General features: G+C 35.9%; 1 long non-coding RNA gene across 2 annotated transcripts in view; it reads left to right on the top strand.

The window, feature by feature from the left end:
- LOC106993271 (uncharacterized) overlaps positions 1-25,690 on the top strand; it is a 38,776-nt gene extending 13,086 nt beyond the window's left edge. For both annotated transcript variants that reach the window (XR_013404517.1, XR_013404516.1), the window contains 3 exons: positions 325-438; positions 17,163-17,261; positions 24,920-25,690. This is a non-coding gene — a long non-coding RNA (uncharacterized LOC106993271). The remainder of the gene's footprint in view (positions 1-324; positions 439-17,162; positions 17,262-24,919) is intronic.
- The last annotated feature ends 1,560 nt before the right edge of the window (positions 25,691-27,250 follow it).

Raw genomic sequence — 27,250 nt, forward strand, 5'->3', positions numbered from 1 at the left:
TCATTGCCTAGTTTTTGGCACCAGATGTTACCTAAAGCTCAGGATTGCCTCAGCTCTAGCAGATCATAAGTGCTTCCTGGCAGGAATAGGGGAGGTCACAAATGGGATATCCTGGGAGCATAAAAAGGCCAGCCAGGGATTTGAGCCCAGGACACTTACAGAATGTGCCTCCTACAGCATGCTGCTGTGAATATGAATAGAAATGCTATTCTGATTTGTCATCTCCTTTGGCCAAGTTACAGAGCAGGGTTTCCAGAGATGGGGATGATGTTACCATCTTTCCCCTTTCTCTCTGGCTGTCCTCAAAGATTTGTCTCCCTTCAGGTACTCACAATACTTCTCGTGGATTGAGACATGAAAAGGTCTCCTGACGAAGGACCCAAGTTGGTGGAGAAGCTGATTGTCCACCTCGATCTCACTTTTTCCAGTGTGGAAATGGTAAGTTGGGGGAAATTTTTTGCACTCTTAGTGCCAGGCAGATTGGGGGGATAGTTGTTGCATACATGAAATTAAATTATCTTACTGTTTGCTCAGAGTTTTTAAGTTTTCTGTGACCCTGGGAAATTACTTACCCTCATCTTTGAGTTCTAGAATACTACTGGTGACAATCCCAGTGCTTTTTTAATATATATATATATAAAATATATATAATATATAATATATATAAAATAAATATATTTATTTTATATATATTATATATATATAGGTTTTCTCTTGGTAGGAGGGAAGCCAGCTGCCATTTTGGAACTGAAAGTCTCCCTGCTATGATACTTTCTATGACACCCACCTCAGCCTCCCAAAGTGCTAGGATTACAGGCCTGAGCCACCGGGCCCAGCCAGTCAGTTTCTTTTCACAAACGAGAGCTCTTATTTTTCCAGCTAGCTGGATAGTTTGATTTAAAAGACCTCTGTGATTTAAATTAGTGACAGGAAAAGTATATAATTTTGTTTCCAAATTCTTATTAGTTTTCTCTAGCATTTGTATAACATTTTTAAAGGTGTATATTATTAGCCCCATTTTATAGATTAATAAATTGAGACTATTATTTTTTTAACATAACAATAGGCTTTTTTCATAAGACTAGTGTTTTGTTTAAAAAGATTTAGTCTCATATGGGAATTCGAATTGAACAAAAATATTGTCTTAGGTTGATTTTCAGTGAGAAGTATGTTTTTATTTTTAAGCTCATAATCTCATACTGATCAACATCAATTACAGGAGAATATCTGAGATCTCAGTTCAAACAAACAAGTAACTGTATTTAACTGAAGAAGGTCATTGTTAATCCCAGTCAATAAAGTAACTAATAGACAATCCCTTTATAAAGATACTAGCTCAAGTTCAGTCTTTAAAAATGACATTTTCTTCTGACAATATGTAAACCCTAAAGAAAACTTTAAAAAAATTTTTTTCTTTACTTTTAAATTTAAAATAACCAATTCTGTTATTTAAAGTATTTTTAGTGTTGTTTTCTCCCATGCAATACATTACTTCATTAATCTCATTGTTTAGTCTTCTAAACCAATATTCTATTATTAGGTTTGTCTGTTTGCTGTGGCTTCTGCTCTAGGTAGAAAATTAGTTTTTGAACAAATTCAATATATGTGGAAAAAAATTAAATGTCCTGAATAGCCATTGTGTTGTTCTTGCAGAATTTTATTTTTCTATGGGCAAACTTTTAAAGTTTTCAATGTCTTAAGCTTATAGAGTTGAGTTACAGCCTCTTCTTCTGGAAAGTGTTGGTTCATAGAGATATAAGTGTTGCTTAATTAGTTATAATTTTGGCTTTTTGTTACGTCTGGTGGTATATTCTGCGATACAATATAGGATGGCATGCTGAAAGTTTTGTTCTTAAAGAACCTTTGCATTATCCTCAGGATGCCTACACAATTACCACCCCCTAAATCAATCAACGAATTAATCAAGCCTATTACCAAAATGGCCATTCTGCTCATCTGAACTTCTCATGTTGTAATTGTTGTCTTGGCAATACACAGCACCAGCTCCCATACTTTGTAAATGGAGCCACCTTCGAATGAAAGTGTATTCAACATCCTGGTAATCCTGTGAAACTTCATGCCTAAAATCAAATAACTCCCTACAACTTTAGTGTCAGCAAATTGTTCTTTACTTTGCTGGAAGTAATATATCTTCAATTGTATAAATGAAGCTAGATAGCTTAAAAGTGTTTTCAGTTGATATTCTTGGTTATCTGAAAGGCCATTCTTAACATCTTTCAGATCTGTCTAGGCCTTTTCTTGCCTCTGTCTTTTAGACTTTTACATAACAGTCTGTTTTTTGCTGGCGGGGGTAAGGTTGCACGTTTTTGTGGACAAAGAATGCTCCTTCACCTTCGTCTGTTCATCTTTCTTTTAAATAATACAACTATATGCTTCACCGAGGCATTGAAAACCACACCCTGGCCGGGCGCGGTGGCTCAAGCCTGTAATCCCAGCACTTTGGGAGGCCGAGACGGGCGGATCACGAGGTCAGGAGATCGAGACCATCCTGGCTAACATGGTGAAACCCCGTCTCTACTAAAAAAATACAAAAAACTAGCCGGGCGACGTGGCGGGCGCTTGTAGTCCCAAGCTACTCGGGAGGCTGAGACAGGAGAATGGTGTGAACCTGGGAGGCGGAGCTTGCAGTGAGCTGAGATCCGGCCACTGCACTCCAGCCTGGGCGGCAGAGTGAGACTCCGTCTCAAAAAAAAAAAAAAAAAAAAAAAAAAAAAAAAAAAAAAAAAAAAAGAAAAGAAAACCACACCCTGCAGGCAGATGGGCTAACGTCAAGATTTCACCATCAACCCAGTGGAAAATCCTGTTCTTCTAGTGAGAGAAACCAAGTCACAAAATAGCAGCCACAAATGCCACAAGTTAAGTGGCAACTGGCTTGATAATACACTGTGTGCAATGATAATGTACAGTAGCCATTGAAGACACACTGACCAGGTCCAAAATAAAAAGGTACAACCTGCAGAAACTAGACTGCCCTCTATTGCAATGCTTTTAATATGCAATAACATCTTCATCAAAATTCAGTGACAATTCTTAATATGTTACCAGGAAATTACATTAATGAACAGGTGAATTTTTCAATCAGTCAGAAATTATAATCCTGCCATCAATTTCTTTTCACTTCCCTTGGATTCACACCACTTTGTTCTTCTTGAGGTTAAAATTTTTTGTTTATTTAAAAAAAATTGTTTCACTCATTTATCTGTTACCTTAAACGTTTCTCAGACACTAAAACCTATGGCTATAAAAACAAGCAAAATGAGACACCTGTCTTCAAAGAGTTTACATTTAATCAATCCATTGACAATGTAAGTGCTATGTAAAGATGCAATTGAGATAAATAGCATCTTATTAATGATTTTTGTCAAGATATGACTCTTAGTACATCATGTCCATAAATTTACCTAACTAACTTATGTGGGACGAAAAAAAGAAAGAAGATTTCAAAGTTATAATCGTCAATATATCTACAATAGTAAATTTAGCTCCCTGAAAGTGTCCTCAATTTTAACAACTTCTGAAATATGACCTTTTAATAAGTCACTCCACCACCCTAACTCCATCTGCACCACCTGAAAAAAAAAACAAGGAACAAATTATGGAATAATCTTCTTGACAGTTTCATATATTTCTAATGAATGGATGTTTCTGAGTCCCCATTGTTTGCCATCTCCACAGACAGGATTCAGTTAATGAAATGGCTAATTAGATTTCTGTAATCCTGTTGTCACTGTGTTTGAGGTGACATTTTGTCGGCATTTCTCTTGTGGCTTCTTCAGTGTGATGGGAAATATTCTTGCTTAGCCAACTTGGCTTTTGCTCTTTTGTTAGAAAGGCAGTTCCCTCTATTGGTGTAATGAAATCATTGCCTTCCTAAATATAGCTCTGCCACTCAGCATTTAAATAGAAAAGAATAGGAAAATAATAATCAGATTAGACAAACAGGTCCATGTTCAAAATCCATTTCCAAAATCAAATAATAGAATTGGATTGAGTTCAGAGTGGAAGAATGACTTAGGTATTATTACATACAATAGTACATATTCTTTGACCAGCAGAATGTGGAAGGATTTAAAGTCTTATATTCTTATATTCTTTTTATGCTTCACGAGAGTGAAATTCTTAAAAAAAAAAAAAAAAGGGAGGGATCTTATTTCAGGTAGAATTCATAAACACAACCAACTATATTATATCAAAAAAGTGAAAGAACAGGACCAAAGTCACCGTTCAGTTATGTATAATTTATATTATTATAGGAATATATCAATTTTTAATGCCATGTATATATAAGCTATGTATATATGAATCATTTATGTAATTTACATATATAAGCAATATATGAAAATCATTTTTATAATTTATATATATAAATTATTTAAAACATTAAGATGGTAAGTAGTATTACAATTTAGGATTTGATAATTGTTAAGTATATGAACATTTTATGTATTTGAATTTTAATAAATATAATTTTATTGCTATAAGTTCTAATTTCTATTTTAAGTCACTTTTCTAGCAGAATGACACAAATTTGGTATTATATCGAAAGTGATTTCCACATTTTCCATCAGATTATGTCTGAGTTTTTAATTCTTTTTAACTTTACTTGGGAGTGGAGGTCAGATGTGTTTATCAAGCCAAAGACCCAGTCAAGCTTTCAACAAGGTGACTTTAACTCATCTGACCCTCAGTCCTAAATTCACACAGGCCGTACTCTAAATGTTCCTTGAGGCTCAGAAATGTTCTCTGCTGTTTCTGTGCTATTCAGAAGCATAGGAGATATCTACTCTCTTTCGACTGGGCATAGAAAATGTCTTTTAATCTAAGCAACTTACCTAACAAGATATATGATATAGTGATTTTTCCCATCCCAGATGTCTCAATTCATCTGTACAACATTATCCTAAATTGGATATAAAACTTCCCTCTCATCTTGAATCCTATAAACTTTATATGGGGTTATGCCAGCTCTCCAGTGCTCTACCTCTTTTCTACACTACAATCACCTTTGTTTATATACTCATCACTTCCATTTAGACCATATTACCATCTATGCCTATTCTCCACAAAATATTTGTTTTCAAATTAAAAGACAGAAATTAGGAATAATAAAGGCTCAATAGTCCTCATGATAAATTCTTCAAAGTTATTTATGTCTGCTGTAATGCTTTTGGTTCTTCAAGGGCCTTTGCTTTTGGGCCAAAAGAAAAAAAAAAGTATTTTGCTCTCATATTCTGCTATAGCATATACATTCCCTGATGTAGTATATGAAGGATGACAAAAGCAATGAGAATAAAAAGAAAAAGAAAATTAGAGAAAGGAGGAAAGAGTGGAAAAGATCAGTTCAAAAGTTCCGGCAAGCATACAAAAAGATTGATTGTTCTGTGCCCGTAGAAAACGTGTAACGATTTTGTGTTTTCACCTTGGGTAGACTAAACTTTCTTCTCTGGAATATCCTTGCTCCTATGTTATTTGGTAGGTAAACTACAAGAGTTATTGTCCTACAAAAGTTGGAGGAAGGAAGGGAAAAATAACCATTTTGTATCATGCATATTCCTTTTTTTCCTTATCCAATTATACCCTAATACAGGTTGTTGTTGTGAAGAGATAATGTAACAAAAATCCATAAAAAATGGTCATTAACTAGGAGAGATTATCCTGGGTGGGCATTACTTACTCAGTTGGAACCCCCTAGAAGAAGGCTATAAATTCCCTGGGGAGAGAGAAAGAAACTCACCTATGACAATAACTTGGTCCATACTCAGGAAATTCCAGCCCACGCATGATGCTTCCTTTCTGACCACCTACTATATATGACATTGGATTTGCATATATGTCTACACGTATTCTGCTTCTCTGTTTGAGCCTGACTAATACAACCCATTCAATAGATCAGTGACCACTCTGTTAAACAGACACATTTCCTTCCAGTGGAACTGAGTGAATCTCTTGCTTCTGAAAAAGTCAGCCAGTCAACAGTGAACACAATAGCTCTAAGAAGTATGCCTCTGAATACCAACCAGGCAACAACAGTCTCATCCTAGTGACTGCAATTCTACAAATGATGTCATCTACTGAAACTTCTAGAAGGAGTATCTACCAATCCCTGAACTCCATTTTTCCCTGAATCTCTATATAAAATCAGTAGTCTGCTCTGTTCTGCTCACAGAGACTATGACTGACCAGCACAGCTCTCTCTTATTATAGTGAACAATAAAATCAGCTTTGTCTCTTTATTTTAGATATCTAGTAGCCTCACCATCCTTAAAATACTGCTATGCACATTACATAAAAATATTATTCAGATTCCAACCAGTTCTTGCTATCTGCATTAGCTAGTCCAGGCTAGCTCCATGTTGCCTGAATTATATCCTTTTGGAAGTTTATTATTTACCCACAATTATTCTCTGTATTATCAACCTTATGGAATTTTTATCTGTATTTAAGACTGTTTAAAATAAATATATTTTTTTAAAAAGCCAAACATGCATTTAATTAGGTTGAATTCTTATAAAATATTTGGTCAATATTATTTCCTTATATAGCCACTCTCTTAAATATATTCTTGAAAAGATGACTTAGAAAATTGTAGAACCAAGCAAAGGAGGAAGTGATTCATATAAAGGGGCTTAGCAACATGCCTAAAACAAAATAATTACCCCCAAAATTGTTGTTATTATTATGCTTAATTAGGATATTTTAATGGAGAAAACTGTATTTTGACAGATGAAATTAATTGAGGATTTTCCTCTTTAATTTGACAAGAAGAAAGTGAGAAAGAAAAGAAATAAGCATTTAAAAAAATGAATGGCTATATTTTTTAAGAGGTTCATTAAAATGGTTTTAAAGTCCAAATGTAATGTTCAAAACTGAGAATAAGGGAAAAGTGTCAATTTACTTCAGAGAAGGGTGAATATAATGTGGGAAACACTTGAGAAATCACTTCAAAATTCTAGTACACAATTTTATAATCACTTTTCAAACTATAATCACATTCATGCAGACTAAAATTTGAAGAAAGTAAAGTACTTCAGTTAAGATTCATTAACAGTCTATTCAAGTTCAATAGTCAACAATCACTTTTACTTTGATGCATCTAGTCCTTGATTTACTTCTAATGTTTCTGAATATGCTGAAATAGGCCAGTAAATAACATAGAAAAAAAAGCTAATTTCAATATCTGCTGGAAGTAGAAAAGCAAAAAATGTTCAATTAATTGATTATTAAATGTTTTAAATTCCCTGAAATCATTATAGTCTATAGTTTACATAATATGTATGAATAATAAAGCTGGCTTACCATTTGACATTTTTTAAACCATTGACACCATTTTGTTCCTTTTCAAAATACTCCCTTTACATTGAGAAAATACTATTTCCAAATCAATAACATGTTCTTTAAACTTCTGTTGGTGTACAATTTAGGATAAGGAAATAAAGAACTTTATCTCAAAAAATATTAATGAGTCTTTTGTACATCTTATTTCAGATAAATCTGCATTACTTACAAGGAGTTTTCTGATTTCTCTTAGGATACTTTTTAATAACATGATTATCTTTTTTCTCAGTGACAGATTCATCTGTCAAGCAGTATCCCCAGTGAGGGTATGTACACTGAGCACTTTAAAAATAGGCCAGCAGCAAAAGCACATGTGATACCTTTTTTTGCAAACTGGGTCACATTTAATTAACTTTTTTTTCCTCCCATGATATTATGAATTATAAAGAGCTTTATAAAAGCAAATAATTGGTATTGTTCTTTTTGCGACTTTTTTTTTTTTTTTTTTTAAGACAGAATCTCACTCTGTTGCCCAGGCTGGAGTGCAGTGGTGCAGTGCTGCTATCTTGGATCACTTCAACCTCCGTCTCCTGGTTCAAGCAGTTCCTCTGCCTCACCCCCCGAGTAGCTGTGATTACAGGTGCACACAATATGCCCAGTTAATTTTTGTATTTTTAGTAGAGACAGGGTTTCACCATACTGGCCAGGCTGGTCTTGAACTCCTGACCTCGTGATCCACCTGCCTTGGCCTCCCAAAGTGCTGACATTACAGGTATGAGCCACTGTGCCAGGCTGGTCTTGAACTCCTGACCTCATGATCCCCCTGCCTTGACCTCCCAAAGTGCTGGCATTACAGATATGAGCCACTGTGCCCAGCTGAGACTTCTTAATATAATTAGTATCTTATTTGGTCCTATGCTCAGGAAATGAGTAGAAAAATGTGCCCATATGTAAATATTTCAAGTTATTCATACTATGTTTGCTTTAAATGTGGAGCAATTTCAGATGTTGCCACTTTTATAATTCAGACACTTATGATAGCCATTAAAATTCTTAACCCGATTTTTCATTGATCCAGACACAGATAAAGATTGAAAATATGTGAGTGGAATAAAGAATGATATAATAAAAGGGAAAGGAGCCACTGCATGTGGGATAAAATAATGTTGAATTCATTCTAATCATCAATTTGTTGTGTACTCCACTCCAATTCCTCTGTATAAGTGTTGAATTTGGTTTAATAGAATGAGCAAAAATTTTGGAGCAATACAGAGATGAATTTGAATATAGTTTGGTCAGGTACTGGACAAAGTAATTTTCCCCTAAAGACCTAAATTTTCTCATCTACAAAATAAATGTAATAATAGCTATCTTATCCATTTGCTGTTAGCATTGCATAAGACAAGCATAAAAATTCCTGGAAAAAGATCAGTGAAATAAAGTAGAGTAGGGTCCAGAAACAGACCCACATAGTCAACTGATCTGTGATGAAGGAGCAAATGTAATACACTAGAGGAGGGACAGTCCTCAACCAATGGCACTACAACAATTGGACATCTACAGATACAGAACTTACACCCTTTATAAAACCATCTCGATATGGATAATACATCAAGATGTAAAGCACAAAACTATAAAACTACTAGAAGATAACAAGGGAAAATATAGATGACTATAAGTATGATGATGAATTTTGGGGGGACAACACCCTGATTCATGAAATAAATAATTGCTAAGCTTGACTCCATTAAAATTAAAAATCTCTGCTCTGCAAAAGACACTGTCAAGAGAATAAGATAAGCAACTGACTTGGAAAAGATATTTGCAAAAGACGTATCTGATGAAGAACTGTTACCCAAAATATACAAAGAATTCTTACAACCCAACAATAAGAAAATAAATGGTTAAAATATCTGAATGAAAACCTCACCAAAAAAGATATACACATGAAAAAATAAGCATATGGAAAGATGTTCCAGATGATACATCATTAGATAATTGCAAATTAAAACAACATTGATACCCAGTACACCTATTATCATGGCCAAAATTCCAAATACTGATGCTACGGTTTAAATGTGCCCCCTTCAAAATTCAGGTGTTGCCAATATGATAGTATTAAGAGGTGGGGCCTTTAAGAGGTAATTAGGCCATGACGGCTTCTTTCTTGTAAATGAGATTAAGAAACTTTTAAAAGAGACTTTATGAAGCACACAGTTAGCTTGCCCATCTGCCTATCACAATATGAGGAAACAGCTTCTTCTTCTTCCCAGGATGTAGCAAAAAAGCCATCCTTTCTGAGAGAAGCTCTCACTAGACAAATGAACCTGCCAGCACCTTGAGTTTGGACTTTCTAGCTCCAAGACTATGGAGACAATAATTTTCTGTTCTTTATACATTACCCAGTCTCAGGTATTTTGTTTCAGCAGCACAATAACACCAAATGATGGTAAGGATGTGGAGCAACGGAAATCTCTTTCATTGTTAGAAGCAATGTAAAATGGTACAGCCACTTTGAAAGACAGTTTGGCAGTTTATTCCAAAAGTAAACGTACTTTAGCATACTATTCAGCAACTGTGTTCCCTGGTATTTACCGAAAAGGACTTGAAAAACAAAGGCTTTTGTGTCCACACAAAAACCTGCACACGAATGTTAATAGCAGATTTAATCATGGTTGCCAAAACTTGGAAGCAACCAAGATGCCCTCCAGTAGGTGAAAGGATAAATAAACTGAGTTACATCCAGGCACTGGAGTCTATTCAGTGATAAAAAGAAATGAGGATTCAAGTCATAAAAACACATGGATGAAATGTAAACATACTCTCCCAGGTGAAAGAAGCCAATTTGAAAAGGCTACATACTGTATGATTCCAACCACGTAATATTTTTAGAAAGGGCAAAACTATGAAGATGGTAAAAAGATCAGTAGTTGCCAGTAGCTAGAAGAAAGGGAGGGAAGGAAGAATTAGAGGAATACAGAGGATTATTAGGGCAGTGAGACGATTCTGTATGATTCACAGGTGGATACCTGTTTTTATGCAACTGTCAGAATCCATTTAATGTAAAGCACCAAGAGAGACCCTTAATATGAACAATGGACTTTGAGTGATAATGATGTCTCAATGTAGGTCCATCAGTTGTAATGAATATACCAGTCTAGTGCAGGATGTTGATAACGAAGGAGGAGGCTATGTATGTGTGGGGCCAGAGGATATACGGGAACCCTGAATTTTCTGTTAAATTTTTCAGTGATCTTAAAACCGCTCTTTAAAAAAGTCTATTTTTTATAATCCTGGATAGTAAAATAAAAATGTTAAATTTTTTAAAAAATCTTTTTATTTTAATTTGCTATATTAGAGGCCCAGTTATTGGTAGAAAAGTATAAATTTTGATTTTTTCTGAGAAAGACCAAAAATATTGTTCTTCTTTCCAAGTTAAGGAATGCTTTGTGCTTTTTTTTCTCAAAAAGAGTTTCTGAAATTTCTGTTGATTATTATTTTACTCTGGTTTTGATGAGCAACTGGCCTCTTGTTGATGTGTTTTTAAGTATTATTTTGACAAAAAATGAGGGAAGTGTAATCAGTCTTCATAACGAGGAACGATGTGGGTGAGAAGCAAAAAAGTGGAGAGAACAGAAAAAAAGATCTCTGAGCAAGATTTGGGGCTGAGTTAGAATGATAAAGTTTTCTGTATAAAGCACTAACTGCAAGAAGCAGTAAAATCAAAGCCCTCTCCAGCCATCTATTCAGTTGGTAAACCAGGGGAAGCTGACTGTGCCCAGAGCTCTCACACAATTTTAAGTCTCTGGGAGTGGACTTGATGCCTGGCTCATGCCACATATCCTTAACCCGTAACTATCTGCCAACCTTTGAGAGACTACAATATCCCTTAGTATCCTCATGGCAAGTGTAACGTTAAAAGCATCCATGAACAGGGTCTGGTGTGGTGGCTCACACCTGTAATCCCAGCACTTTGGGAGGCCGAGGCGGGCAGATCACTTGAGGTCAGGAGTTCGAGACCAACCTGGCCAACATGGTGAAACCCTTTCTCTACTAAGAATATAAAAATTAGTCAGATATGCTCCCTTGAACCCAGGAGGTGGAGGATGCAATGCCACTGGACTTCAGTCTGAAGGTATCCATGAACAATAAGCAACAGGCCCCATGCCTGTGGATAGGAACTTACCTGAGAATGCTGGCATGAAAAGAAATCATAAGCGAAGAAATAGCACAGGACATAGATGAGAGTTCACCCAACATAACCAGCTTTGTATTGAGCAGAGCCTAACTCCAAAAACTAGTGATGCAAACACGGGTAAGAAACTGTACTCTGGAAAAGCAGCACTGGCGTGAATTAGAATTCCAGCTGGAAAACTTATTAATTGATATCTTTATTCATTCATTCAGAAAAGCATTTTTGATGTTCCAGACACTGGATTATACGATGTTGAGTTAATATTAATAATCTTCCTAATTCACACTTTCATTATGTATAAGTAGGTATTGATAATGTCTACTTGAATATATTTTAAAGATCTGAGATAGTATGTTGTCAATATCTGAAAAATCTACAGCACTATGAACAAAATGGTTAGTAAATAATACCCAAAATAATGTAGTGAGCCACGTTAGGAGGGAGAGTTTATTCATCTAAAAAAATGCTCTGTGTTAGTCTACAGGCTAGAAATTGCAAGATTCTTTGGAAGTATCATAATCATAATTCACATTTAATCTTTTATCCCCTACCTCTTACAATATACATACAAACCACATTTTTTCCTGTCTCAGAAACTGATACTCCTTTATGCAGTTACCTGGAATTGAAGAACCTTACTACATTTTGAAACGCAGGGTTTAGCAAAACTTCTTTTAATTTCATGTGAGAGTAAGATGCAGTCAGATGTTTGTTTTATTTATACTGAAGACTAACACATTCCATATTACAAATGCCAGAGTGGAAAACTGAAGTCCCCATTCTAGGCTATTGGGAAACCCAAAAAAAAAGTGAAATTAAAGAGTAAGATTTGCCTGCTACTAAACTGCAGAACATTTCTTGTACTGGGGATGAATGATTCAATTCCATTCCAATGCAGAATGATGTGAGAATGAAACTGATAGGAGAGCAAATGGAAACAGCTGTGTTTTACTGCAACACAGACAGTCGGCACATTTTGCTGCTGATTTATAATGAAAATGGAAATTGTAAGTGACAGGCTGAGGGTAGTTTATAAAGCAAACATTTGGAAGCCTTAGAGGTGCTACTGCTTTATGAAAGGCAACCATCTGACCGACCTTTTCCATTCTGTGTGGTTGCTGAATTCCCTTACTGAGATGAAAGTACATTTTTACCTCAAAAAAAAAAAAAGTGCTCTGGGACTAGAGTACAGCAAAGTCTCATAGAACCCAGCAAAGTCTCATAGAACCCAGAGTGCATGTGATGGCTGTCTACATTTTTATCTAAAACCAGTTATTAATCAGAACCTCCCTGGTTTAGAGGCCTTTGGCGCTGCGCCCTCGGACAACAGGGTTTTTATGGTCTACATCACAAGAAGTCTAAAAATAGGCAGTGCAAGCCTGGTGCCATGGCTCAAAAATCTGGACAGTGATCCAAGATCTTTCTGTCTTTTTCTTCCTCCCGTCTGGATTTCATATTTTCTCTTTTGCTGCTGCACCTCCAAGCATGGTGTCCCAGTCACGATATCTAGATGAAGATGACTGGGAAGAAAGGGTTGAATTTGAGTTGAATCAGCAGTCAAATGGGGCCCAAATGACTATCAGTAAAGGTAACAATATTTTCTGCATTTCAGAGGTAGTTTCCATAATATATGCAAGTAACTTTGCTGCATAAATATGTTTATTTTCTGACAACACACCTATATTTCAGCCTTGGAACAAAGTATTTTCTATTTGCCACGGCCCTCTTATTCCTAAGGACAGAGGCAATTCGGTTCAAAGGTTGGTCAAATACAGCCTTGCACTGTAATTGCCAACCATTTTCTCTAACTAATTTCTCTAATTCATTCTTGCAGCTGAATTTGGATGCATTCTTCCAGGTTTCCTTTATATTACTTTATATGATTTGTCTTATACAGACCTGTTTATTGTTTCCCACCATTTCAAAACACATAAGAAGCTTTTCTGACACAAATACGCACGTGTGTGTGCACGCACACACACACACACACACCCCTGCACACAGACGCTCTCTAGATCTGGGTGATATTACCTATTTAAATACTAACACAATTTAATTCATCTTATGACACAGTAAGAAAGATGATGTTCTAACATACCATTTATTTTTTCTTTTGGACTTGTGAAAAATATCTATTACTTTGGCCTTAGGTTAATTTAAGCCCAGACCATTGCTAGTGTTTACAATGGGTTTTCCTTTAATGTGTGAAAGCCAATTGGCAAAATAATGTAGTGAGCCAAGTTGGGAGGGAGAGTTTATTCATCTAAAAAAAATGCTCTGTGTCAGGCTACAGGCTAGACATTGCAAGAAGCTAAGAATGAGTATGTCAAATTCTCAAGAAGGAAGCTGACAGAAACAGAAATAATTGCAACATAGGGTAACAATAGGCTACCTCAACACTATGAACAAGATCTGATGGAAAAACAGAAGATGTATTGAAAAGATATATTAGGCCGGGAGCGGTGGCTCATGCCTGTAATCCCAGCACTTTGGGAGGCCGAGGCGGGTGGATCACAAGGTCAGGACATCGAGATCATCCTGGCTAACACAGTGAAACCCTGACTCTACTAAAAAAAAAAATAGAAAAATTAGCCAGGCGTGGTGGCGGGCGCCTGTAGTCCCAGCTACTCGGGAGGCTGAATCAGGAGAATGGCATGAACCCAGGAGGCAGAGCTTGCAGTGAGCAGAGATCCGGCCACTGCACTCCAGCCTGGGCCACAGAACCAGACTGCGTCTCAAAAAAAAAAAAAAAAAAAAAAGAAAGAAGAAAAGAAAAGATACATTAAGTATGCCTGGGAGAAAAAAAAGATACTTTATAACAGAGTTATATGGGCTAAGGCCCAGGGAGACAGGAAGTGTTTGGATATTTTTTACCCAGGAAAAAATAAGTAAATCAAAATAACAATAAAACAAACAATGATAATAATATAAAAGATTGGGAATAAATGACAAAAACAATGGGGAAATATATTGAAATTTCTTTTTAATTATTTTCCTGTTGGTGAGGATGAAAAATGGGGGGATCGCATAACCCAACTTTTGAAATTTTGAATGCCATCTTTCAAAGCAATGTGGAAGGCAGCCTCACCCAGAGATGGCTAGCTCTAGGGAATTTCCTTTTACAAAAACTTTTCGCAAGAGGCCTTCCTATTGTGTTGGAAAAGTTACTGACTTTTGGTTTCAAATGCACCTGGTTTACAATCGTTCTTTGACAACCCAGTAGCTCAGTAACATAGGCAAATTTCATAAACTCTGTATTAGTTATCTATTGCTGCATGACAAATACAGAAAAAAAAATACACAGAAACAACAACAAAAAATTTAATGGATAAAAATACTTATTACCTTTTCTGTCTGTCATAAATTTGAGAGTGGCATAACAAGGAGGTTTTCACTCACGTCCCTCATAAGGCTTCATATAAAATGCAGTCAAGATGGCAGGAGGTCTCAGTCTCTGTTGGCCAGAAGTCTCCATCCTTTGCCATATGTTTCTATTCGTAAGGTTGCTTGAGCGTCCTCATGATATGGCTGTTGGCCTCCCCAAAGTGAGTGATCCTAAAGAGAACAAGGAAGTAGCCACAATTTCTGTTATAACCTGGTCTTGGAAGTGGCATGACATCTCTTCCACCATATTCTGTTTATTACAAGAGAGTAACTAAGTCCACCTCAAATTAAAGGGAAGGAAAATTAAATTTCAACTGTGGAAGGAAGGAGTATCACTAAATTTGCGGGCATACTTTAAAACCACCACACTCTCTAAGCTTGTTATGTCCTTGTTTGTAAAATGGAAATGGAAATATGCACGTAAAAGAGATGATGTAATTATTCTTCAGTCTGAGAGTCAGCTGTAAAAAAAAAAAAAGAAAAGAAAACCTCAACTCTTCCCTCCCCTACCCAACCTTTCTTCCCCATCTTACTCCTTTTCTTCCTTCCTCATATTCTCCTTGTTATGGTTGTCACTACTGTCATAATCATCATCATTATTGCATTGTGGCCTTTTTCCAAAGACATATTATGTGACTTAGTAAATTTGGAAATGGAAGGTGGGAGAACTTTCTCTGATTCATGCTGACCATAGATGATTTACTGAATACTTTTATGGTCAAAGCAGTCTTTCAAGTGCCATAAATAAATATCTATTCATATCATCCTCACAATATATGACTAGGCAACCTCACTCTTTTTGTTTAAGATAAAGTAACATAATGGAACTATTTCATGACTGGCTTCAAATGATCCTCTGTGAAATGATGAAAGCAGAGTTTAAACTGAGACCATCCAATGTCAAAGCCATGGTCTTGTCCATGATGCTATGCTGCCACAGGTTCCTCAATCTATATGCATTTTGGAAAATTGTAGAAACCAAATGGGAGAAACATGATATAGAAAAACATAACTTCAGAGCATTTTATGAACTTTTTAAAAAATTTATAAACAAGAAGAGATGATAGAGCTAAAATAAACAAACAAAAAATTTAAATGGGAAAACCACAGTTATCAGGGCTTGCACATAGTCTTTATTGATTTGAAGATACATTGTTCTGCAAAGGAAGCTTTTATAAAACTTTTATTCTCATGTAATTTTAACATAGCCCCTTGTAGCTAGAAATCTAATTCTATAAAAGTGGTTACTGAAAGAAAATAATATTCAAACTTTAGTTTTCAACCTACTGTCTACAATAGCTGCTGTACACATGAAACAAAAAAATTGGCCATTTATATTACTTTATCTCTGACTCTTTAGAATGGAATTATTTCATCAATACCTTTTTGCTAAGGAATATAGACATCCCTACATTTTGGAATTTTTATTGCAAGTATGTACAGTTTTACTTGTAAAGTGAATTTTTACCTCCACAATATTTGAGTAAATTATGAGGATTCAAAGCAAAAGGGTGAAACTGTCAACGAGAGGAGAAAGATTTCAAATAACTTTATTATGTCTCACAAATCTAGGGAGATAGTGTTATATCATAAATTTAATATTATTTTTAGGGAGGTAGAGGAACTAATTTTCAGTGAAAGGACTGTTCCTAACTAGTTGTGAGAGTTTGGAAGACTCATTTAAACTTGATGGACCACCACCAGCTCCACTTTAGAGCAAATGAACTGTAACTTTCCGATAGCATTATTCACTGTAAAAAAGACTTTCTGTGGATTATTGGATTTACAACATGAATAATTAGTGATTTTAGCAAATAAGGTGTACTAATAAGTGAAAAGGACAGTATCAGCACTGTACATCATTTAGCAGGTTGTATCTTGTAGCTGTGCAATGTGTTTGTGTGTGTGTGTGTTTCAGCTTTGTTAGGTTCTCCAGGTAATTTCGTAGATCCAATCTTATGTCTTTTCACATGTGACATAAGGACACACATCTTTTCACAGTTTTTTTTTAGTTTGTCTATTTTTTTGCATAAATGTTAAGAAATTAACACCCCCATTGTATTTCTTATTGAACTAGTCTACTAATATTACACCCATAGTGAATAGATTAGGTTGATGAGAGCAACTGTAGCAAACCAGTATCTATTTCTTTCTCATTTTAAATTTACTGATTCAGTCAACTGCACTGTATGATTTAGAAAGGAAAAATACCTTATGATAGATCTGAGAATGCTTAACAACCATCACTGCAATTCTGAAAATGCTTTTACTGTCTGTTTCATTCCAGCTTCTGCCAAAAATACCTATGGATCATGTTTAATACACTGTGGTATGTGCTTAAACCTTGACACAATGGGGAAAACACTGCAACTTAATATTGAATGAGGTAGTATTGGATTCTTTGTGTCTATTGCAATATACTTTTCTACCAATGCATGTCTCGTAAGTTTTATTTCATTTCATTGGCATTTAACAAAAACGAGTTTTGATTTCTTACCCCTTTCAGGTACACCTGCATTTTTATCTCTCTGTTCTTCTTGCAGATGTTGCAAAATATTCACTCAAAAGAATTGAGACTTTCTTAGGAAGCAATGGGAAATTTTAAAAAGGGTAATAACAGCTGAGATTAGATGTATCCTCACACACCACAAAACACAATTGTTTGCTTTATTAACAAGCCCTACTTCTCAACATATTTAGGTGTTACATTTTCTATAGAAAAAGAAAGTTTGGAGTTTAAAAGCTTCACTGTTTTATGCAAATTATGGTATTAAGAAGGTGATATTTTTGATGTAGGGTTATTTCCTTGACCTCTTCACAGGACTCGTGACAGGAGTGCCCTGTTTACTCAGCCCACTCTGCTCAACCCCTCGGGGGAGGGAGCACACCAGTGAGGGAGGGAGAGGGAGCGATCAAGTGCAAGAAACGGCAGGTAGCCTGGCAGGAGCAAACTCACGTTGACTCAGATCTGCAGGGCTCCACCCCATGCAGGAGGGACCATGCATGAACTGGCCAGCTACTTCAGCACTGGCAGGAGCAAACTCCATGCAGGACCCTCCCGCGGCATCCAGTTGTGGTGCCTGTGACCTCAAGGCCCAACAGGGCATGTTATAATACTCTATTAGCTCCACCATCCACAGATAGGAGTGTGTTATCAGCTTAGTGGGCCCCTTGCCTCATCACAGGGGGTGGTTGACCTCTCCCAGCAGGCAAAGGGCCAATGTGACAGCCTTTTAGGATACCTGCACTTGGTGCCTCCTGAATTCTTGTCCAGTGCCCAAGAGGAATGAGGTCACATGGATGAATTGAAGGATAGCGAATGTGGAGAGTTTTACTGCTTGATGGAAGAGGCTGTCAGTGGAGAGGGGAGCTGGAAAGAAGACAGGAAGTGCAGGTCGCTCTCCCTGGAAGTCAAGCTGCCTCTCTCTCTCTCTCTCCTGAAGTCAAGTTGTTTCATCCAGCTGCTGTCTATGAAGTCAAATTCGCCCCTTCTCGACATCCGGCCCTTCTTCCCAACCTTCAGCAGCTCCTCCTCTCTGCCAGCTATGTCTGGGGTCTTTAGAGGTTCAGGTTAGGGGCGTGATAGGCCAAAGGTAGTTTTGGAAAAGGCAACATTGGATTGGCAAGAAGACATTATTTAGAAAGAACCTATCAGGAGAGGGCAGGCACACGGGGATAGAAGTTCTCAGTTTCGGCCGCGGGTTTCAGGCTTTTTGGCTTGAAGGTAGGGCTTCACCAGGAACCTGCTTCTGTCTGCCTAGAGTCTCTCTACCTCCTGTCTCTATTGTTATTATGATACACATATGATAGTTACTACTAATTTAGATTATCATTAGATCTACCTGAATGTCCTAGTAGAATATCTCCTTGTCCATTCATGTGTTTGTTTACTTACCAGCTCTTAAGTGGATACTATATGCTAGGCACTACACAGGATCCTGGATATAGATAATAAGCAATAAAGAAAAATATTATTCTTATTCTCCTTGGTCTTACTCTCTTATAATTTAAACAAATACTATCTAATAATTGCAGAAATATATATGTACAGGTTGTAAAAATTCTGTGAAGGAAAAGTAATCAGTTTCATAGGAGTATTTAATGATGGAGCCTGAACATGGCATCACAAAGTTTACCAAAGGAAAATAAAGAATAGCAAAGAAAGAAATGGATGTTAGACAGAGGAATAGGAGGAATACATTCTATGTACAAACATCCTGTAGACTTGTATTTTCAAAAGCCCTCTGGAAGGGTCTAGGCAGGTTTGAGAGAAAGAGATAACTAACATGGTGTTTAAGACTTAAGGAAAAGACTACCTAAGATGCAATTTAAGAAGATAGTAGGAAGCAAATCATGTAGGAATTCATAGACCATAGTAAGGATCTTGTGCTTATCCTATAAGGAAGGAAGAATATTGAGAAGTTTTAAACAGAGAGTCTGTACTGATTTATACGTGTATGTGTTTGTATGAGTCCATAATATTTGCCTTTTGCAAAGGACATTTCTGTTTCAGGAGCAAGAATGTATTTTTTCCTTATAACTTCATGAATAATGATTATTTCTGTTTCTGTTTACATTTTGAAACCAGTATAATTGCTTTTATATTGGAAAAATTATTGAAAGTGAGATATCATACTGTTTTAAAAATATGAAAATATAATGATATGAATCTATGTATAATAACCTTCAAAAAAAAAGCACCAGGTTCAGATAATTTCATAGGTAAATTTTACCAAACATTTAAAAAATATAATACCAATTTTCTACAATATTTTCTAGAGCATAGAAGCAGAGGAAATCCTTTCTAAATCATTAAAGTTAGCATTTCCCTAATACCAAAAAAAAGGCAAAACATTAAAAGAAATGAAAAGTATAGACCAATATCTCTCATGAAGATAGAGGGAAACATCTTCAAAATATTCATAAATTGAATCCAACAAGGTTTAAAAATCATTATACTGTGTGACCAGGTGGGATTTATTCTAGATATGCAAGTCTTCATTATTTAAAAAATAATGTAATCTATCACACCAACAGACTCAAGAAGAAAAATCATTTATATGTATATGCAGAAGAAAACATTTAACAAGGTTCAACACATGTTTATGACAAAAATGCTCAGTAAAATAGGAATAAGGGGGAACTTCCTCAAATTTATAAAAAAAATCTACAAAAAAGCCCATGCTGCCATAATACTTAATGGTGAGAAAATAGATGAAATTCCCCCAAGATTGGGAGCAAGGTGGAATTGATCCTTCTCACCACTCCTAGTCAACATTGTACTAGAAATCCTAGTTAAAACAATAAAATAAGGAAAGGAAAGGAAAGAAAAGGTGTACATACAGAAAAGAAGAAATAAAACTGTCTTGTTTTGTCTATATAAAATATTCAAAGGAATATATATTTTCATATATGTTTATGTATGATAAATAATGTGTTTATATATGTGAATATACATTTATATATATTCAAAGAATATATATTCATATGTTCATATGTTTATATATGTTCATATGTGTTTATATGTTTATATATGAATAAACATGTTGTATATGTATGTGTATATACACATAAATACACATATGTGTATATACACATACACACACACAGCCATGTGTCACATAATGACATTTAGGTCAACGATGGTCTGCCTATATGACAGTGGTCCCATAAGTTTATAATGAAGCTGCCCTAAATAGATGTTCCATTTTTTTATCTTTTATGCCATGTTTTCATTGTACCTTCTCTATGTTTAGTCATGTTTAGGTACACAAACACTTACCAGTGTATTATAATTGCCTACATTATTCAGCATAGTAACAAGCTGTACAGGTTTGTAGCCTAGAAGGCCATAATAAGGCAGGAAATCAAAGAAAAATAAAATTAAAAAGAAAGAGAAATAAATTTTCCTGTATTAGGCTGACTTGTCCCAGAGGCAGCAACAGGCACAGCCCAGGCCCAGGAAAAGTCTTGATAATATTATCTAATGTGCTCTGGAGACTCCCCCAGCACTCCCTCAACATAGGGAGAAGAAAAACAAATTTTCCTTTGTTTTATGGAATGAGTTTATAGATTCTCGTTCTCTGTAACTAGTGGCTTCAAATATTATGTTTTATCTAAGAAAGATAACGAAGGTCATGAGAAGCCTGAGTGGGGACCTGAACTACAGCTGCATGGGCACCATAGTGAAAGTTGTAGGATAAACCCGTGCCCAAATCTAGATAACGAACATCTGGGTTGCTTGGCAACAGTCATGTGCAATCCTGCCTTTGTCCGGCCTCTGCATCCCTGCTTTCATGTCACTGTAAGCTTGCTTCAAGCTAGCCCACCCACTTTTGTGAAGTGTGCATAAAAGTCAGATGCTGTCTTTATTCTGGGCCCAGTTTTATGGACATTTAAGTCAGCTGGGCCTAAGTGCACTCAATAAAGATTCTCTTGCTTCAACCCGAGGTATCTCTCATCCTCCTGAATCCTGCTACATTTCTATATAGCCTAGGTGTGTAGTATATACTATGATGTTCACATAACAAACAAAATCACCTAACAACATGTTTCTCCGAATGTATCTACATCTTTAGATAACTCTTGAGTATATGACTATATATATGTATACACACACACATATGTACTCCTAAAATTAATAAGCAATAATTGCAAGATTGCAAGATATATGGTTTAATATACAAAAGTCAATTACTTTCCTATATGACAGCAACGGGCAATTGAAATTTGAAATTAAAGGAAAAATACATTCTGTTTACCTTAACACTCTCAAAAACGAAATACTTAAAAATATAACAAAATATGTATAAGATCTATATGAGAAAAACTATAACTCTGATGAAAGGAATCAAATAACTAATTCAATTAAGAGATAGTTCATATTTATGGATAAGAAGACAATATTCTTAAAATATCAGTTTTTCTCAACTTGATCTATACATTCATATTGCTTAAATAAAAAAATGCGGCAAATTACTTTGTAGGTATCAACAAATGGATTTTAAAATTTATGTGAAAAAGCAGAAGATCCAGGATAGTCAACACAATATTGAAAAATCAGAACAAGGTCACAAGACTGATACTATTCAATTTCAAGAGTTACGTAAAGCTACAGTAAAAATTCCAGTGTGATATCGGTGTAACAATGGGCAAATAAATCAATAGAACAAAATAGCCTAGAAGTAGCCCACACAAATATAATCAATTGATCTTTGAAAAAGGAGCAAAAGCAGTACAATACAGCAAAGATGTTCTTCTCAACAAATGGTGCTGGAACAAATGAACGTTCACAGGCAAAGGAAGTGAATCTATACCTGACCTTACACATTTTACAAAAATTTACTCAAGATAGAACACAGATCTAAGTGCCAAACACAAAAAGATAAAACTTCTAGAAGATAACATAGGAGAAAATCGGACTGAACTTTGGTTGGACAGTGAGTGTTTAGATATATCAAGAATGTAAGCCCTGGAAAACAAATTGCTAAGTTGAACTTCATTATAATTAGAGATGTGTTGTCTGTGAGAGTCACAATTAAGAGAGGACTAGCAAGCGACATAACATTTTTGCAAAACACATGTCTGATAAAGGACTGGTATTCAGAATATAAAAAAGTACTCTTAAAATTCAATGGTAAGAAAACAACCCAATTAAAAGTGAGCCAAACAGCTAATGCAGGAAGCTGAAGTGGGAGGATCGCTTGAGCCTGGGCGTTCGAAGCTGCAGTAAACTGTGATCAAGCCACTGCACTCTGTCCTGGGCAACTGAGTGAGACTATCAAAAAAAAAAAAAAAGAAAAAGAAAAAGAAAAAGTGAGGAGACTGAAGACCTTAAGAGACACTTTACTAATGAAAAAATGAAAATACTGATGGCAAATAAGTATATGCAAATATGTTTAATATCATACATTATTGGGGGAAGCAGCCCCCAATGTTTCAGCGTAGGTTCTTTCTATTTCCCTAAGTGTTGTCTGGTCTGAGAAATAAAGAGAAAGAGTACAAATAGATAAATTTTATAGCTGGGCCTCTGGGGGTGTCATCACATATTGGTAGGACCATGATAGCGACCCTGAGCTACAAAACCAGCAAGTTTTTATTAGGGATTTTAAAAGGAGAGAGGGTGTATGAACAGGGAGTAAGTCACAAAGATCACATGCTTCAAAGGGCAATAAAGATCACAAGGCAAGGCAAATTTAGAATTACTGTTGAGGGTCTACGTCCCACTGTGCACACATTGTCTTGATAAACATCTTAACAGGAAACAGGGTTCGAGAGCAGAGAACCGGTCTGACTAGAATTTAGCAGGCTGAATTTCCCAATCCTAGTAGGCCTGAGGGTACTTCAGGAAACCAGGGTGTATTTCAGTCTTTATCTAACCGCGTAAGACAGACACGCTCAGAGTGGCCGTGTATAGACCTACCCCCAGGAATGAATTCCTTTGCTAGGGTTTCAATTATTATTGTTCCTTTCTGGGAAAAGAATTCAGCAATATTTCTCCTACTCACACATCCGTTTATCCTCCCTGCAAGAAGAAAAATATGGCTCTAGTCTGCCTGACCCCGCAGGCAGTCAGACCTTATGGTTATCTTCCCTTGTTCCCTGAAAATTGCTGTTATTCTGTTCTTTTTCAGGGTGCACTGATTTAATATTGTTCAAATACATGTTTTAACATCCATTTGTACAATAGTGGTCCTGAGGTGATGTACATTTTCAGCTTATGAATATAACGTGATTAAGAGATTAAAGTAAAGACAGGCATAAGAAATTATAAGAGTATTGACTGGGGAAGTGATAAATGTCCATGAAATCTTTACAATTTATGATCAGAGATTGGAGTAAAGTCTGGCATAAGAAATTATATAAGTATTGACTGGGGAAGTGATAAATGTCCATGAAATTTTCACAATTTATGATCAGAGATTGGAGTAAAGACAGGCATAAGAAATTATAAAAGTATTAATTTTGGGAACTGATAAATGTCCATGAAATCTTCACAATTTATGTTCTGCCTCGGCTCTAGCTGGTCCCTCCATTCAGGGTCCCTGACTTCCCGCAACAATATATCATTAAAAATTTTCAAATAAGAACAGCAATGAGAGATCATTACACCCTTGTTATAATTGCTGAAATTCAACACTGACAATACTTATTTATTGCTGGTAGAAATGCTGAATGGCTCAGTCACATTGGAAGACAGTTTGTCAATTTCTTACAAAACCGAACATATTTTTTCTAAGTAAATGATCCAATAAAAACATTGCTTGATATTTACCCAGAGGAAATGAAAACTTACATCTACACAAAATCCTGTGCACGAAAGTTAATAGCAGTTATATTCATAATTGCCCAAAAATGGAATCAACTGAGATATTCTTTAATAGGTCATGGAAAAATGAATATTGTCATTCATTCTTCCCCTACAGAGCAAAAATTGTAAAAAATCACATTGATTTTAAGAGACTGGCAAATATCTTAAATCCCATCTGCATAATTAAACAAACCAATATGCATGGTGTTCTAGAAGATGAAACAGTCAAACTTGAAATAAAAATTGGTTATGGTGAATACTGCTTTCTTTAAAACATATATACAATTTATATAAAATGTCAGATAAGAGTAAAAATGTTTTATTGTGTAAATGGTGTAAATGAGTTATATAACATCCTTCTTCATCCTTCATTTCCTAAAAAGATAATAATGCCTACTTCTCAGAGTCACTTAATGAGTAAAAGGGAAATAATGTATATAAAATGTATTTGATAAGTTTTGTTTTCTTTTACAGCTCCTATGTATGTTGAAACACACATGCACACATACACACAGGAATCTGAGCTTCTAGTTACAGTTTTCCAAGTCAAACTAGGGAAAAAGTGCAGCCTTTCTCAGGAGTGGAGATAAATTAGCTAAATGCTAATTGGTTTGTAGCTAGACCGAAAACCCTCAATCTGCTGTATACTTAGGTTGTATAATAGACACTCTCAAAGTGTAAAACATCTCACAGTTCCAGACTCTGTAAATGTCCTGACGTTCTTTTATTCACAGGGGTGAGCACTGAGAATGTTTGGAAGAAAGAGGCAAAGCTCTACACCAGGAGTGGTCAAACACTTTCATTTCCTGGGAATAGTATAAAAGATTCTGCAATCTAGATAAGCCACTTTTCATAGATTGAATCCTCTCTAAAGGGCATGTGAACTGTTGATAGCCATCGACTCCACAAACCAGTTGATTTTCTCAATTCCAAATGCCTTGTGTGTCTAATATCCACTTTCATTTTCCACTCCTAGTGGAAATCATGTTGATATTGTTCTGCTGTCAGTTGAAATGTGCAAATGGAAACTTAGGAGGAAATTTGTTCTGACACTACAAACAGTAGATAATTTTAGTCTGTTTATTCTGATGAGGAAACTGATGTGTCTCTTTTGTTATTTCCTTCTCTCTGTTGTTATTACTGTCATCTAATTTTGAAAGCACAGTGTGAAAAATAATAGTGGTAGTGGTTGTTGGAATGTTTTATGGGAGAAGTCAGTTTATGTTTTCCTTTGCTTTATTAATAAAAAATATTTTACATATTTATGTGGTACATATGAGTACTTGTTACATGTGTAGCATGTGTAATGATCAAGTTCATGTTTTTTTTTTTTTTTTAAGACGGAGTCTCACTCTGTCACCCAAGCCTTAGTTCAGTGGTGCGATCTTGGCTCACTGCAACCTCCGCCCTGCCCAGGTTCAAGATATTCTCCTGTCTCAGCCTCCCAAGTAGCTGGGATTACAGGCGCCTGCCACCGCGCCCGGCTACTTTTTTTTTTTTTTTTTTTTTTGAGACTGAGTCTCACTCTGTCATCCAGGCTGGAGTGCAGTGGTGAGATCTCGGCTCACTGCAACTTCTGCCTCCTGGGTTCAAGTGATTCCCCTGCTTCAGCCTCCCAAGTAGCTGGGATTACATGTGCATGCAACCACACCTAGCTAATTTTTGTACTTTTATTAGAGACGGGCTTTCACCATGTTGGCCAGGATGGTCTCGATCTCTTGACCACATGATCTGCCCACCTCGGCCTCCCAAAGTGCTGGGATTACAGGCATGAGCCACCGCGTCCGGCCAAGTTTATGTTTTAAGTAGCCTATAGCCACTGGGCCTGAAGAAAGCTTGATGGTGTTGTAAGTTACCATCTATCCCTTGTCTTCTGGGGTGGCAAACAGCAGCCATTAGGTTACACATCCAACACTGAATCCCACATAGTCGGATGGAAACATCACAGGTGCTTCACTTCAGGATGAAAACTCCACACTCTTTGCAAGATAATTCTTTTATTCAATATTCAAAAAAAGAAAATTCTTATTTGCAGCTACCTCCAGCTAGGGAATGAGTTTAGTACAGGTATAATCTAACCATGTGGAGTTTACATTCTAGATGCAAAAATAAATGGCAAGTGAATAAACTATTGATATAGAGTTTACGTATCTTATATGATCACTTATAGCAATGTTATAACAATATTATAAAGAAGGAAACAAAGTGCTGGGATAGAGAAAGTTAATGGTATGAGGTATGCGAGGTTTATTTTAGGAAGGGTCTCAGCAAAGTTCTGTTAAACGTGACATTTAGGCTAAAACATTATTAAATAAAACAAGCAAGCAAGTAGAGGAGGAGGCGAATCTTTCAAACAGAAGTAACATCAGGTCAACAATCTCTGAGCTGCAAACAGCTTAGTATGCTTCAAACTCTAAAAATATAAGATGAACAAGGTGACAGTCTATGAGTAAAGGTGGAAGTTATGCAACACAGAGGTGAATAAACAGTGAGTCATATAATAAAGAGCTGACTTACTGAAGATTTACGAATGAAGTTCCAGACTTACTTTTATGCACTGGCTGACCATTGAAATATTTAAACAGGAAGCAACAGACTTAACCTTTAGATTTTAAAGGAATTAATTCTTACTACTAAATTATAAATGGATGACAATGGGTGATGGCTGAGTGTATTCAAGAATGAGAAAATGCTGGCCTGGGTAATGATAGAACAGTGTGGAATGGATGTGGAGAGCAGGACCCATTCAAGACCTGATTTGGAAATGGAACTGATAAAATGTGTTGAAGGATGGGATGTAGAAATGAGGAAAAGCATGCAGTTGACATTGACATCTAGATTTCAGGTATGAGTATTCGGAATGTAGGGGCTTCATTTTCTATGGTAGGAACACTTAAAGCAGAGGCAGTGGAAATCAAAGTCATTTTATAGTTAAATTCAGTTTGAGATATCTCAGAATCAACTAAAATAGCCAAGTACTGATGCATATTTTTGTTATTCAGGTGTAAGTTCATAGAGTAACATCAGTGAAAAAATTTATTTATCTCAAGAATGAAAGAGATTCC

This window comes from Macaca mulatta, chromosome 14 (assembly GCF_049350105.2).
Source record: "Macaca mulatta isolate MMU2019108-1 chromosome 14, T2T-MMU8v2.0, whole genome shotgun sequence".
In the NCBI taxonomy this organism is placed as follows: domain Eukaryota; kingdom Metazoa; phylum Chordata; class Mammalia; order Primates; family Cercopithecidae; genus Macaca; species Macaca mulatta.